Source organism: Lissotriton helveticus, chromosome 5_1, assembly GCF_964261635.1.
Source record: "Lissotriton helveticus chromosome 5_1, aLisHel1.1, whole genome shotgun sequence".
In the NCBI taxonomy this organism is placed as follows: Eukaryota; Metazoa; Chordata; class Amphibia; order Caudata; family Salamandridae; genus Lissotriton; species Lissotriton helveticus.
The window spans coordinates 2,114,673,166-2,114,687,276 of NC_136065.1; the positions used below are offsets into that span (position 1 = coordinate 2,114,673,166).

The 14,111-nt window shown below is 45.1% G+C and overlaps 1 protein-coding gene across 1 annotated transcript in view; it reads left to right on the forward strand.

The window, feature by feature from the left end:
- The first annotated feature begins 627 nt into the window (after positions 1-627).
- Positions 628-14,111, forward strand: part of SETX (senataxin) — a 570,564-nt gene continuing 557,080 nt past the window's right edge. The window contains exon 1 of the mRNA XM_078646176.1: positions 628-791. The gene's annotated coding sequence lies outside the window, so the exon portion shown is untranslated. The remainder of the gene's footprint in view (positions 792-14,111) is intronic.

Below are 14,111 nucleotides of genomic sequence, written 5' to 3' on the forward strand. Positions count from 1 at the left end.
ATATTTATAATCTGGCAACTAGCACAAACCAAAATTTTACCGCACAACTGGGAGAAATATAGCCCAATTGTGCATGATCTAGCCCAATCTGGCAACACTGCCCACCAGGAGCAGCCTCCTTAGCTGCTGGCTTACGAGAAAGTGTCACTCGTAGTTTTGGACATGTCACTCATAATTAAACTGAAATTGTAAAAATGTCACAGATAGCAATCTGAAAACTTGGCAGCTATTTAGACGGTAAAAAAATGAATGTTTAATACATTTTGCAATTGCAATTAATATTAATCATAACAATATTGTTCCTAAGTAATTCATTTTATTTTATATTTTTGTGGAACAATATTCGTGTGTTCAAAGAAAACAAGCACATGAGTTATAACTTGTTTGGAATTTTCATTGGATCACATTTTCAAAATGGCCGCTGTCGTCGCTTCAGTGAAAGCCGGTGTCCTATCTCTATGTTTACCTGGCTGATGTTCCTCAGCTTCGCCCCTCTGTGCTTCATTTTACTGACGGGGGCCGCCATCTTTTTGTGACGTCATGGTGAGCATGCTTGGAAGGGACGGCGGGAGGAAGAACGGCCCCGAAGTAGAAAGTAAACATAGTGCGCGCGGTGACGTCAGAGACGGGAGGCGGGGCCTCCGCGCCGGTGGGAGGAGGCTTGCAGCCGGCCAGGGCATCACGCAAGGGCCGGTGAGTGCTAGGCCTGGCCGGGCCTTATGGTTTCTGAAGGTGGGCGGCGGCGTGACAGGTTGAGGGCCCGCGGCGAGGAGCTGGAGAGCGGTTGTCAGGTGAGAGCACACGTGAGGGTTTCCACAGGTGGGGGTGACATGGAGGCGTCATTCATAACTTACCGTGGCCTGTCAGTGAAGCCCTCCCCGGTGCAGCCTGTGAATGTAAATACTGCTTCCAGAAGTATCCTGGGGCCGCCGCGTGCACACTGGGAGTCACAACACCCCAGGGGGTTGGGGCGACCCCCTGTTCCCCAAACTTACCTTGCACGCAGCTGGGGGCCTGGGGCGCATGACTGCTGTTGACAACTTGCAAACCACCCAGCCTTAGAGAGACAAAAACTCGAGGGATAGGTGCCAGTAAAGTTTTTAAAAATATGTCAAAAGTCAAACTAGTACTGTTGCACTTCCAAGTAATGCATTGACAAGAGAGCTGCAGGCATGGTTACATAAACGAGCTACGGTGCGAGTTTGCAGACTGTGTCATTTAGTTACATAATTTTGAAGTGTCCAAGTTAACGTCGCTCCATGCACGCTCCCTTGCAAAAACCTCCAGTTATTCATTAGCTCACATAGGTTCACTGGTTTTACATGTGGTCTTGGAAAGCACCATTCTCAGTTAGTTCTCTTGTAGGATTGCTATGCTCACCTAATCACCATCCAAAGGAAGAGGTCTGCTGCAGTGTGCCCCTGCTTCCCAGTAAAACATATTTTATAGTGCAACATAATACTGCTTCATTGGACTCAGTGAGTCAGGGGGTATCATTTCACACCTTTTCTGTAATGAGATCTACTTGTGCTCAATAAACATACCGAACTACCAATATTAGTTTTGTAATAGTCACCACATCAGACAAGATTTGATTAGTGACCGCTATAGACAAGATTATTAGCAGTAAACCCTTCGGTGAACCAGGGAGGGTTTGCTAGTAGTAATGTAAAAACTTTTTCTCCGTTTCCAATTCCTTCACGCAGGTAATACGGTCATGGCTGTAGCTGAAATGCCCCTGTCACAAATGTAATAATAGTATCGTTTCCCTAAAACCACATGATTTGGCACTTAAATATCACCTATACCACATATTGGAAATGCAACCATTTTCCCCCTCAAACAAATCGCGTATGAATTCTGTAGATACACACATCTTTGTCTCAAGTCGCACACTCCATTTCGGTAGACTTTTATTACTTCAACTAACCAATAGCTTGATGTATAGTAGGTTCGACTGCGCATAGGGGAGCTACTTACGAGAGCTTGTGACCTACCAGGAGAAGCCTCGACTACATTTACATAATTTACCAAAGGCAATTATGCCACCCATCTCAAAAGTTGAATGTTGCCTGTGAGTGCCCGTTTTCACAGTCGCCGTGTAAATTGTACTGCCTCAGTCAGCATGCCACTGCAAAGCCCCCGGCTTCTCAGCAAAAATGTGCCTGCCAAACTCAGCATTATCCTAAATGTTTATTTACAGTGTACTTACTACCTGCATGGTAAGAATTTCTGATTCAAGACTGAAGTGTATTCGGAAATATCATTTGTTCGACCTAATTTCTCTGCCTACACCCAGTTATTCACAACCTCTACAGTGTAATGTTGCGTGGCGGAATCCTCTTTTTCCCAAAATCATGTAATTCACAGTTCCTGGCCCCGATTAAAATGTAGCCTGTAAGGTTCCCCGTTTCCACGAGGAGTGCTTCCATTTATTTACTTGTTAAAAAAAACAAGTGCTGGCAACCTGATTGCTGTGCAAATTAAAACAAATCATGCATACGTTTTATAATCTTTTTCAATCTTGCAGCTTGACTTGATCCACTGTTTGAGGAAACTTTGTCCCACTTGCATTATTTTAAGGACACCAGGATTAACAGTGCTGTTCATCGTCCACTTCCGTTCCCGAAACACCATATTAGCAGATGTGGACATACTGATTATGTAGTGTTTTATTGTCACTATTATTTAATAGCAGGTCCTTCCTATAAACCACGTCTCTGCTGTGTTTATGCATTTGAAGCATTGAATAGTTCTTTTTAGTACGAATAACAAAGATTATGACCAATCTACCAGTCTGATCCAAGAAGATTTATTCACAGTTTGAGTTCAATAACTTGAGAAATATGTTGACTTTTTCTGTACTTTTTTGTATTAGCTGGATGTGATAGATTTGAAGATACCCTTCGATTGAAGGGTGTCCTTAGGGATGTTCTATTTAATGGTTTAAGAGTGTCCTTAGGGATGTTCTATTTAATGGTTTAAGAGTGTATGTAACAAGTAGTACCAGTGGGTACCTGCTGTCTGTGATGCGCCTCTTACGCCTAGTCCAAAATCTAAATACTGTTTATACCATACACTCAAACATTTTCAGCATCATAGTCATTCATAGCATTAGGTTGTTCACCAAATTACTCACTTTCTTTAATTATGCTCATTGAAACCTGGCTTTTACGGAACTAGAAATGCAGAACCAAACTGGTGTTTCGACATAACTTACCGCAGCCATTTACGATTTCAAAACTAAGTACTGTGCTTATATTGCTCTACGACAGACACAGGAAGCAATCCCATTCAATTGTTCCTGTGATTTTTAAATATCGTACTGTTTCGTTGCTAACACAAATGCATTTTAAATAGGTGTATAACTATATTTTGAAAAAGTATCCCATTTAAGATATTTCAAATGATACTGGTAGGAATTGAGGAATACCACACCACCAGGCTGATTATGTGTCTGGTCCACAGCGCTGTATGAATCTTGAAGGAAGCATGATGTTGGAGTAATATAGAGCCAGGTATTGAGAGAGAATAACTCTGTGCGTGCATATGTGTAGAAAGGTACAGTAGAGTGCATGCTTTGCAAAGCCTCAAAATGATTGAAATATCATTTCCAGCATGCTTTATAGCCATTGGCGATTTTTCTCAGATGTGCAGGTCTTACTCACTTTTATGCTTGAAGCTTGCCGGCAGCCATTGTTTGGTTGAGTCACTGGGCTTGGTGTTCTGTCATGCCTGGATGCGCCTATTGTGAGTTTTTTTTTCCTGGTGGTCATACACATGGAATTTGTAATGCTTCAGCATATGCATTTCTGGGTTTAGATTTCAGTGAAAGCATGCATTTTGTAAAGGAAATATTGGTAGCAGGAGTAGCTATCAAGGTCTTTGTAAAAGTATATTTTTTTAAATTGTATTTTGTCAATTTTTGAAGTTAAGGCTTTTTTATGCACTGTAGTATATATGATAGTGCATTACGATTAGGGCTACTAGAAATATGTGGCAATGGAGGTTAAAATTCTGCCACAGGGTTAACTAAATTATGCAGCAATAAAAAAATAATTATACTGTTTAATGCATCATATTTCTTGCAGTATTGTCACTTTAAGACTGATTAATACTGTGTGAGCAAGCGTTTCACCTTGTTAGTTTTAATTTAAAGTCTGAGTAAAGCAGTCCACAACATAAAGGTGATTTTTGTTAAGGGCTAGAAATATTTTTTGTTGCTATCTGCAAAGTATGCACAAATGGGGGACTATGTGCTAGTGGTAAATTCACAATTATGCGGAAAATGCCAAGGCCATAAAATCACATCCTCAAGTGGCCCTGATCAAAAATATTGTTTCCTGACTGGATGGTTTTATGATTTCTGAATTACGTTATTTCTTTGATGCCTAATTCACTTTTCTATATTTTCAGTTACAGTATCGCTTAATGCCATGAGAGTGGTGGTGTTTGAGAGTTTTAAGTCAGTTAAATGAAGCCAGAAAGTTTCGTTTACTTTTCTCTTTTTGGACCCCCACCTATATTTTGCGGGGTCAATTCTTAAAGCTGTACTATTTTTCTGTGTTTGTTGTTATGTTTACCTGTAATGCATTATACATAGTAATTATAGGGACGAAAAGTCTTTGCGGCTCCAGAGAGCTTGCTTCTCTGTTGTGTTGATCTCCTTTCTCCTGTCAAGAGACTGGAAAGTTGCTGAAACTTTTCTTTTTCCTCGTTAACTCATCCAAAGCCCTCTTTAATATAGTTAAGGATTTTGTAACACCTCAAGCTTGTAGACCATCTCCTGTTGAATCCCGGGAATTATGCGATTATTTAGCGGTCTACTTCCGTGAAAAAATTGCCCTTATTTATGCCAATGTTCCGATCACAAAGTCTTTGAAGACAGAAACTTTAACTGGATCAGGAGAACCAAAGACACTGACAGCTACTACTCTTGATCAGTTTGAATCGACTTCGCTAGAGGAAATCATTAATGCATTATCCTTTGCTAAATCTGGTTCGCCCTGTGACCTTTGCCCTCCCAAAATGATGATGAGTTATAACGGGGAAGGCCCTGCAAACTCTCTGACCTGGGTCAGTTAAGCAAGTACGTGTGAGGATGGTCAGAGACTATAGATTTTTAAACATCAAATGTCAAACATAAGTAAAACATAACTTAAATCAACCGTTTCCTGCAGCCGGTGATGACAGATACAGGCACGCTTCCTAAGAGATGAGATACAAACAGAGAGTGTGACGCTTAACGCACCCTCCTGGATACCGTCTGAACACAATTTACTAGTGGATTACAAGATGAAAGAGACTTGAAAGCCCCACCGACCCAGTACTTCTCCTCACATGAACCATTGATGATTCCAACCTAAGAGCCACTGGATGGCCTTACGTAAAGCGCTCCTGTTCCTTTTGTCCTGATGAAGACCCCAGCATGAGGTTTCTAATAACCCTTAAACCAGGGGTCGAAACGTAGAAGACCAGACCATGCCATCGCTCTGAATATAGGAATAAACTATGAAAAATACGGATCCTATGTTTAAGAGCTTCATGGAACTTACGATCTAAACTAGACTGTAAAGGTTTCACTTGATTTTACTGTGATTGTAACAGGATCACAACACCTTTACCCAGTCCTCACCTTTTTCCATCACACCCATTCCTTCTAACTACCTCCTTTCTTGTTCACTTTGAGCGCATTGTTTCGAAATGTGAATACTATGCTATGTTAATTTACAAAATTCAAGCTATCCTTATAAAGAAATGTGAATAATCTTTGTTTCTCATTCAGGTGCAGAATATTAATTGACTTATGAAATTAATGGATATGCTTGTGTGTATAACTTTGCAACCCAATGTTTTTGGGTACTTAGCGAATTATATCGAATATCCAGTTACCTATGTTTGAAAATAAAATACCCACTGGATCTATGAACCATGTTGATTTAAGTTATGTTTTACTTATGTTTGACATTTGATGTTTAAAAATCTATAGTCTCTAGGGGAGGAGCCAAGATGGCGCTCGGAGCGGACGTGTAGTCCCTCGGCTCCGGGGACCGTCTCCGCCTTCAAGTCTCTCCTGCCTGATATCCTGCAACGCAGTGGCTGATTTCGACAGCGGACTTACTCCACTGACCCGCCACGAAATCCTGACGTTTTTGCTCCTTGGCAAGTCGGAGAAATACTTGGACGCAGTTGGCGGCCCGCATCAGCGTACAGACCGGGGCCTCGCGTAACTATCGAGGCCGGTCAACAGACGCGCTCTCCCGGACTGGGTGACGGTGAGGTCCCGATTGGCAGCTCTCATCGGCCAGCGGACCCCGTGCTCGCATCCTGCTGCGCTTTTGGCTCTGCGGTGACTGCGCCAATCTACAACTTTGACGCTACGGACACTTGCACTGTGATTTGTGTGCTTATTGCCTGCATTTCGCCCCGCTATTGCCGCTGTGCTTTCGAGCTGGCCGAGCAATCGACACTAAGCGGACGGCGTATTGGTCGGACTACACTAAAGTCTGCGCCCGGGCTCAGGCTTCTGACATCGTAGCACGCCTGGTTGTCCTTGTATGGTGCGCGCCTGTTTCTACTTGGGGTCTCCCTGCCCGATGCTATGGTGGACATCCTGCTGTGTGTTGTGGCTGTTTGGCCGTGATTGGTGTTTCTTGCCTCACTGAATGGAGAACATGCCTGCTACATTGTGTGCTCCCTCTCACAGTTTTGGGAACGTTTTGGAAGCGGTCCTCTCCTTCCGATCTGAGGCTCTACGCTCTGGCTGCGTCCTGCTGGACAAAATGGAGGGCATCCTCGGTGCTTCACTTTGTCCTAAGATGGCCGACTCGCAGGGACTCGGCACCGCTCTTTGTTCCACCTTCGCCTGTGCTCCGGTGGCGTCCACTGGAGTCGGTGGTGCCCTCGTGACCCCGAACCTGTCGTTGCCATCAGTCACGGGAGAGTGGCCCCTGAAATCGTGTATTTTGAAACCTTTGCCACAATGCGAGCCCTCCCTTCTCGCAATGTTTGCTGATCCCCGAGACTCGCTCCGAGGAGAGTTGTGCACGGCGCTTTCCCTCCCTGCCCTGGCTACCTTCGGAGATTTTGAGATGGCATACTCGGCGCTCCCTTTGGTACTCCTGGACTTCATTGCCCTGCCTGCACCGGATCCCCTACGCCGCGGTTTCTTTCCTGGATTGCCGTCTGCATCCGTATCGACTGCCCGGGTCTGCGGTGGTAGGGAAAAAACGGGACAAGGATAGACGCTTCCATTATTGGGCTGATGGATTTTTGGTTACTGATCATGCCGGATGGGGACATATTATTGGTATTCTGTTTATTGTTCTTGCCGCTGTGCTCCTTTCTGTGCTCTGGGACCGTGCTATGGCGATTGGGATACTGATTCCTGTTCTTGTGCCATTCTGGTGGGTGTGACGGCGAGGGATCTAGCTTCTTTGAGTGACTCGGACATGTATCGTTGGGGATGGAAGATTATATCGGGGGCTTGCGCTTGGTTTGGGTGTTATTGCCTTACATATATTGCGCGCTGCTGCTGCGTCTCCACTTTTTCTGCATATTGGACATATTATACTTGTTGAGCGTCAGACCGCTGTGGGAACTATTGGTACAGAATGGCGGAGCTGGGGGACGGGTTGTGGGCTCCTCCCCACTTTTCTTTTTTCTGAGAGTGTTAGGATTCTCTCCTTTTCTTACTCTCTATCTTTCGGGACTCCTTTTCTTGGGCGACAGGCACACTGCTAGGGGGGGTCGGGCCGTAGCCAGCTGCAGGGGTGCAGGGTGGGGGGTACTTAGGGGGGGGGGATGCTTTCTTTTTGTTTTTGGTTTTTCTTTCTGTTCTATGGGCCTACTATTCTTTTTCCTTTTTTCCTTCCCTGGGGTTTAGACGCTTCTTTCCTTGGTGCCTCGCAACGACTTTGGTGTTTGTTTATGCTTCAAGATTACCTATCCTGATTGTTTTATACCGGTGTTGTCCTGTTGCACCGCGCTCTCCTGTTCATGTCTATTCTACAAGGAACACTTTTAAAACTAGACCTCCTTCCTTCTGTAATGGATCCTTCGTGCTTCAGTAAATTGCAATGTACCGTATGTGTGAGCTCCTGGGCTCCTGTTGATTTGTACTTGCCTTTTCTATCAATAAAGGTCTTTAAAAAAAAAAAAATAAAAAAAAAATAAAAAAAATCTATAGTCTCTGACCATCCTCACACGTACTTTCCCCCAAAATGATGGCCCTGGTATTCTCCAGTTGTGCCCTGGTAATCCACAACGTTTTTAATTGTTCATTTCAATCTGGCATTATTCCCACTCCTTGGAAAGAAGCATACGTAAGACCCATCCTGAAAAAACCAACAGCCGACCCGCAGATTCTTAGTAACTATCGACCCATATCTTTGTTACCCCTCCTGGGCAAACAACTGGAAATGATAATAAATAGGCAGCTAAGCTCTTACCTTGAGTCTAACAAAATTCTAGACCTCTCACAATCAGTTTTCCGCCCAGGTTTTAGCACTGAAATGGATGCAGGAGGATCAGTAGTTCTGATCCTAATAGATCTCTCCGCAGCATTTGATACCATCTCACATTCTCTGCTCGCGGAGAAAATACACTCATGTGGGCATCCGAGGCACAGCCTTGAAATGGCTGCAGAATTTGTTGACGGACAGATGGTAATCAATTATGCTTGAACCCTACCGCTCTCAGAAATTTTGTCTCGACCAGGGCGTTCCTCAGGGCTCCTGTTTAAGTCCAACATTATTTAATGTAATACATGGCCCCTTTAGCAAAAATTGTAGAACCACTAGGGTTCGAAATAATCTCCTATGCTGATGATACTCAATTTATATTCCCAATTGGCCCCAATATAGAAGCCGCGCAAATTAGATTCTTGGCGGGTATGCTTGCCATCTCAAATTGGATGACAGATGCTGCCTTTAGCTGAATCCCAGCAACACTGAGGTTATGCTAATTATAGGATAGGATACTTCCTTATCTGCCCATTAAACATTACAGAACCCTGGTCCAGGCAATGGTGATCAGCCGCCTGGACTACAGGAATGCATTGTTAGCTGAAGTTGGTGAGACATTGCTTGCTAAAGTGCAGGTGATTCAAAATACCGCAGCAAGAATGATCTTAAATCGTCCTCCAGGCTCTCCCTCATGCCCTTTGTTGAGAGAGCTACACTGGTTACCTGTGAAGAAGCGATCCAACTTTAAACTTTGCTGCCTCACATTTAACGCATTAAATGGCAAAGCTCCCCTCTACCTTCAAAAGAAATTTACTAAATAGGTATCTGGTCGCAACCTCCGATCCAATTCCTTAGCTCTCTTAAAAGTCCCTAAAATACGTCTCAATCGCACGGAAGGTAAGGCCTTCTCGTACCTTGCTCCACGGTACTGGAACCAACTGCCCATTGCACTTCGTGAATGTCCCTCATATACTGCTTTTAGGAAACAATTAAAAACTTTTCTGTTTTTAATTTTTACGGCTCTGGTCTGACCCACCTCTCTTTCACTAGGTAAGTGCTGAGATGCCCCCGGGTGAGTCGTTGCGCTATAAAAGTAGATATAACATAACATAACAATGAAAATTAGGCATGTCCACTGAGGGTCTCCCTGTTAAAATGGACTGTAACCCTAAAACTTGGCTCATAGGTTGAGGGGGCACGCAAAGTGCACTTTTTAATAGAAAGTGTTTCTGCACTGTTTACCCATGTTGTAGTAGACTAAGTAGTGGTAGCATTAATATATAGTCAAGATGTACCTGTACCCCTTGGGAGGGGTTGCCATCCAGCTCCCCTCATGCTAAAGTTATGTGTAGTCTCTCTTACCTGGATTCTTTTGGCCACTGTTGTGTTGGGGATATGTGTGTTTACAAGGTGAGGATGGATTAGTGCGTCCTTGTGTTTTATGTAAACCAAGCTTGTATATGTTCTGGTGGGCATCCCAGCACCTTCATGCACTTCCTTTGTCTTCACAGTAGCTTGGTGGGTTGAGGAAGAACCACCCCTTATCTGTGGTTCGCTCCTGCGTTCCTCCTGCTGTTCAATGGTCTGGGTGTGGGAGCCGAACCCTAATAATCGCCTGAACCCCAATATTTTTAACACCCACCTATTACCTAATTAACTTGTCTCCAGAATCTCCAATATATCATGCAGTTAGAGACTACACTCCTCATAAAAATATACACTTCAGCAGAGTAAACCAGAATAAACAAGAAAGTGCTAATAACTGAGTTCTAGATCAACATTAAAACATATGCATTGCTAACTTATTAGTAAAGGCATTATAGAAAAACATTAATGGGATATCATGAAGGAGTATTACAGAAATAGTAATAAAACTTGGCCCCAATCAAACAAGTATAAGCAAAATCCCATGTCAAACTCATTAAGAGTGCTGACCGCATCACCATAGGAAAATCCAGGTCAAATGGGTGTAAAAATGAAAACAATCTCCCCAGCACCCCTAGAGACACCTATAATAACTCCCAGCTCCTAACATGTAGGCGGAGCCAAAGCCCTTCTCCTGATAATTCTTACATAATTGTCTGGCCACAGCTGAGCTGTCAAGCCAGACCATAAAAATGATGCTCAGGATTTTAAACCCAATAGTTGTTATACACTTATAACATTCCATTACTAGTCTGCAAATTCAGCATGGTATAACCATAGTTAGGGTTCCTTTAGGCAAATCAGAAACAGCCACACAATATTTAAAATCTTTATTTCTAACCCATTTCTTAAGGTAAGACAAACCTTCCTCTTACTTTCTCAGCAACTACACTTGAGATGATCAGCACAAAATTAAACTATTCTTAAACAATTGCTCATAGAATGAACACATATTCAGCGGAACTCCTTGAATATGATACCTTTGGTACACAATGGAAGTTTGATTCACAACACCCACTTTCTAACACAATTGTTCATCTTTTAGTCCCTGACGTCATTCACTTGGTGCTAGAGGCAACATCATTTGACGGCCGGATCGCCACTCTGGATGTGTACAGTGCTGTTCTGTTAACAATTGGATTGTGTGTCCCTTGGGTAGGAGTGCTACCCTGCAGAGCTTTACATAACTTTTACCTCGTACAATATTGCTTTTTTTTGTTATATTTATTTTTATTGAGTATAACACAAGAAAGAAATATACACATCAGGTGTCATTAGGGAAAATACATTCCAGCTGGGGACGGGCAAGGAAGTCGAAGAAATACACAACGATCATAGGCACCAAAAAAAGGATCAATAACAGCTTAAAGCTGAAGCAGGACAGTAAGATGCAAATGACCACAAGTACATCGCAACAGCACCCGCCCACCAGAAATACAGGATATACGACTTGAACATATGACACTCAGATATGATGGACAAAAGATCAGGAGAATATGCCACATTTCTTGTGAAGAGAGGAAAAGGGAATAGGAAGGTCATAGAAAAAAAATAAAGGGAAAAAAAAAAAAACACAACCTCCCACCCTACACCCCTGCCGATGGCTACGACCTAACCCACTAGCAGCGTGCCTGTCGCCCACTAAACTACACCCCAAGGAAGGGAAAAGCTGGAGGAGGAGAAAGGTACAAAACGATACGGGCTCCCAGTTCCCCATCTCCCCACCAGAGGCGGACATCCCCTATCGCAGCATTGAGCAAGTTATAGCAATAAAATTCAATAGGGGAGCCACAAACAGAAAATGGACCATCCCGCCCGGCCCCCGGCATCACAGAGGTAGCAAATCCCGTTTCGAACATAGCAGTTACACAATACTCAGACAATCAGAATCCCATCTAGCCCTCGCTCCCACAGACACCACCCGTAAGAGCCAAAAGAAAACATAGGAAAGTCAGCCCTGGCCCGACGATCAATTACGCAGACCCCATCAAATACTATCAGGCCGCTACGAGTCTTCATGCGAGCCCTGACCAGTCGAACCCCCATCACAACAAGAGCATCCAAAGATAGAAACGGATCAAAGACACCGCAGAAGGAGTGATACCAGGATAAACGCTGACAAAGTTCAAAAGTCAAACCAGGACCACTGCCCAACAACGATAAGTCAGCAAAGCGTTTTTGAGCATTCTCTGAAAGAGGCAAGGTATAAATCCGACAGTCCGTGGAGAAGACAAACTGAAGTATACAAATAGGCACATCCATCCCTGGCGGTATTGACAGAGGGCCAAACACACAGGCAGTACTTTCGGGCTCGCTCGCCGCCATCTTAGGGTCGCGAGAAATTTCCAAGTCCGACATCCGCCCATGGTCCTCGGTAGCAATCGAAGCTTGCGCCGCGGGTAAGACATCCCGGCTCATAACCAACAAAGGATCAGAGTCCGGTCTCCGGCAGATGTGATCGACCGTTACGATCATCCTCTGGAAGGTGGCGGTGACTCGTTTGCGGAGCTCCCCAATGGCGGCCATTACATTGTGCAGCGACGGTGTAAGTTCGGCCCGCTCCATCGCCCCTCAATGAGCGACCGGGCGGGTATCAGAACCCCGGAGGTCGACTTCTCCGGGGCACAAGGCAGAAGCAATGCAGAGGACAACTGTGGGTGCTACCAGGCACGATCGCAGTACCGTCGCCGCCAACGAGGAACCAAGCCCATCAACCCCGGGAGCTCAACGGGGCTTCCGGGCGGCGGACCCCGGTCCAAGCAGCCGATATGGAAAGCCGCCGTAGTTGCAAAAGAAAGCTGCCACCAGGTCACCATCGAAAACGAAAAGGAAAGATGCCACTTCAGGAGACCGGAACCACCCACGTCCCGCGGCCGATGTTGTTCAACTCCAACCCGGCCGGGTTAGAACTCGAGGCCCCGGCTTCAACTCTGAGTTAGGCCAAGAATGGCACACGACGTATCTTCGTAATCCAAGCAGCTAGAGATTCCGGGATTGCACCTTTAGAGTCAGGCGCACTTCAGCTGCACGGGAGTCCGGTGGGAAATCAGGATGAGAGTCAGGATTCATGAGCCTCCGGCGGAGGTCGGCGGAGCCGGGAGCTTATGCAGCCATCTTGGTTGCTGGCGTAGCTCCTCCTCTGCATTTGACACACAACAATATTGCTTTTTAATGAGATTTTGGAGAGTGCTAGTAGAACTTATAACAAGATCTCTAAACATGGGCAGAGATGCAATTGCTAACAGACTCATACATCCTTTTTAGGTCTCGTGGCGTTAACCGCGGTCTCGCCAGAGACCTTTTGTTAGCGAAGCAGCTTTCCAGGAGACAGTACCTGGCCGCGCGCATCTACTCTGGCAGAAGGCGATTTGAGCGGGCCACGCGCACGAGAACGCGCTCGCTGTGGCCAGCTCCTGTCTCCTGGAAAGCTGTAACACACAGCCACACCTCTCCCTGCTTACGCATGCGCACACACAGACACACATACGAGCGCACCTACACACACGCGCACACACACACACACACACAGAGACCCCCCGCCGCACCTACACACACAGACACACACACACACATACAGAGACCCCCCCGCCGCCCACATGCACGCACACACACACGCGCACCCTCCCTCCCCCCTACAAGTAAGCCCCACTTACCGACATTCTGGACTTCTGCAGCTTCCGCGGGGCTCTCTCTCGGGCATGGGAGCCCCGCGTCACCAGCACTGCTTCTCTGTCCAAGCACTCCGTGGGCGCGTGCGCGGGCTTCCCAAGACGGAAGTCCCGCCCCACGGAAGGTTTCGGTTTTGCTAACGTCTTGTTCTTGTTACTGCACGCACTCTATCCTTGTTACTGGTTTCTACTGATACGATTATTTAAATCACTCTACATTCTACAATGCCCAACTCTAGAAAAAAATAGTATCTTCATCACCATACATAATCAACTGATAACATGTTATTTTTCGGGCGGTAATTGTTAGTGTTTCTCCAATCAGAACCTTTGGGGACTTATTCATTCTATTGCACAAACAGTGGGTACCCAGCGGGTCTCCTTCACCGTGCAGCATTCAGACTTCACATACGCTGCTTTCTGAACTTTAGCAAGTACAAGCCACAGGAATTTAATAAAAAAGTGTCAGTTTGCTCTTGTACTGCAAAAGAAGCTCTGGGACAAAAGACCGAGTGATATAACAATTCATATACCTGTGTGGATGAACTTGAAT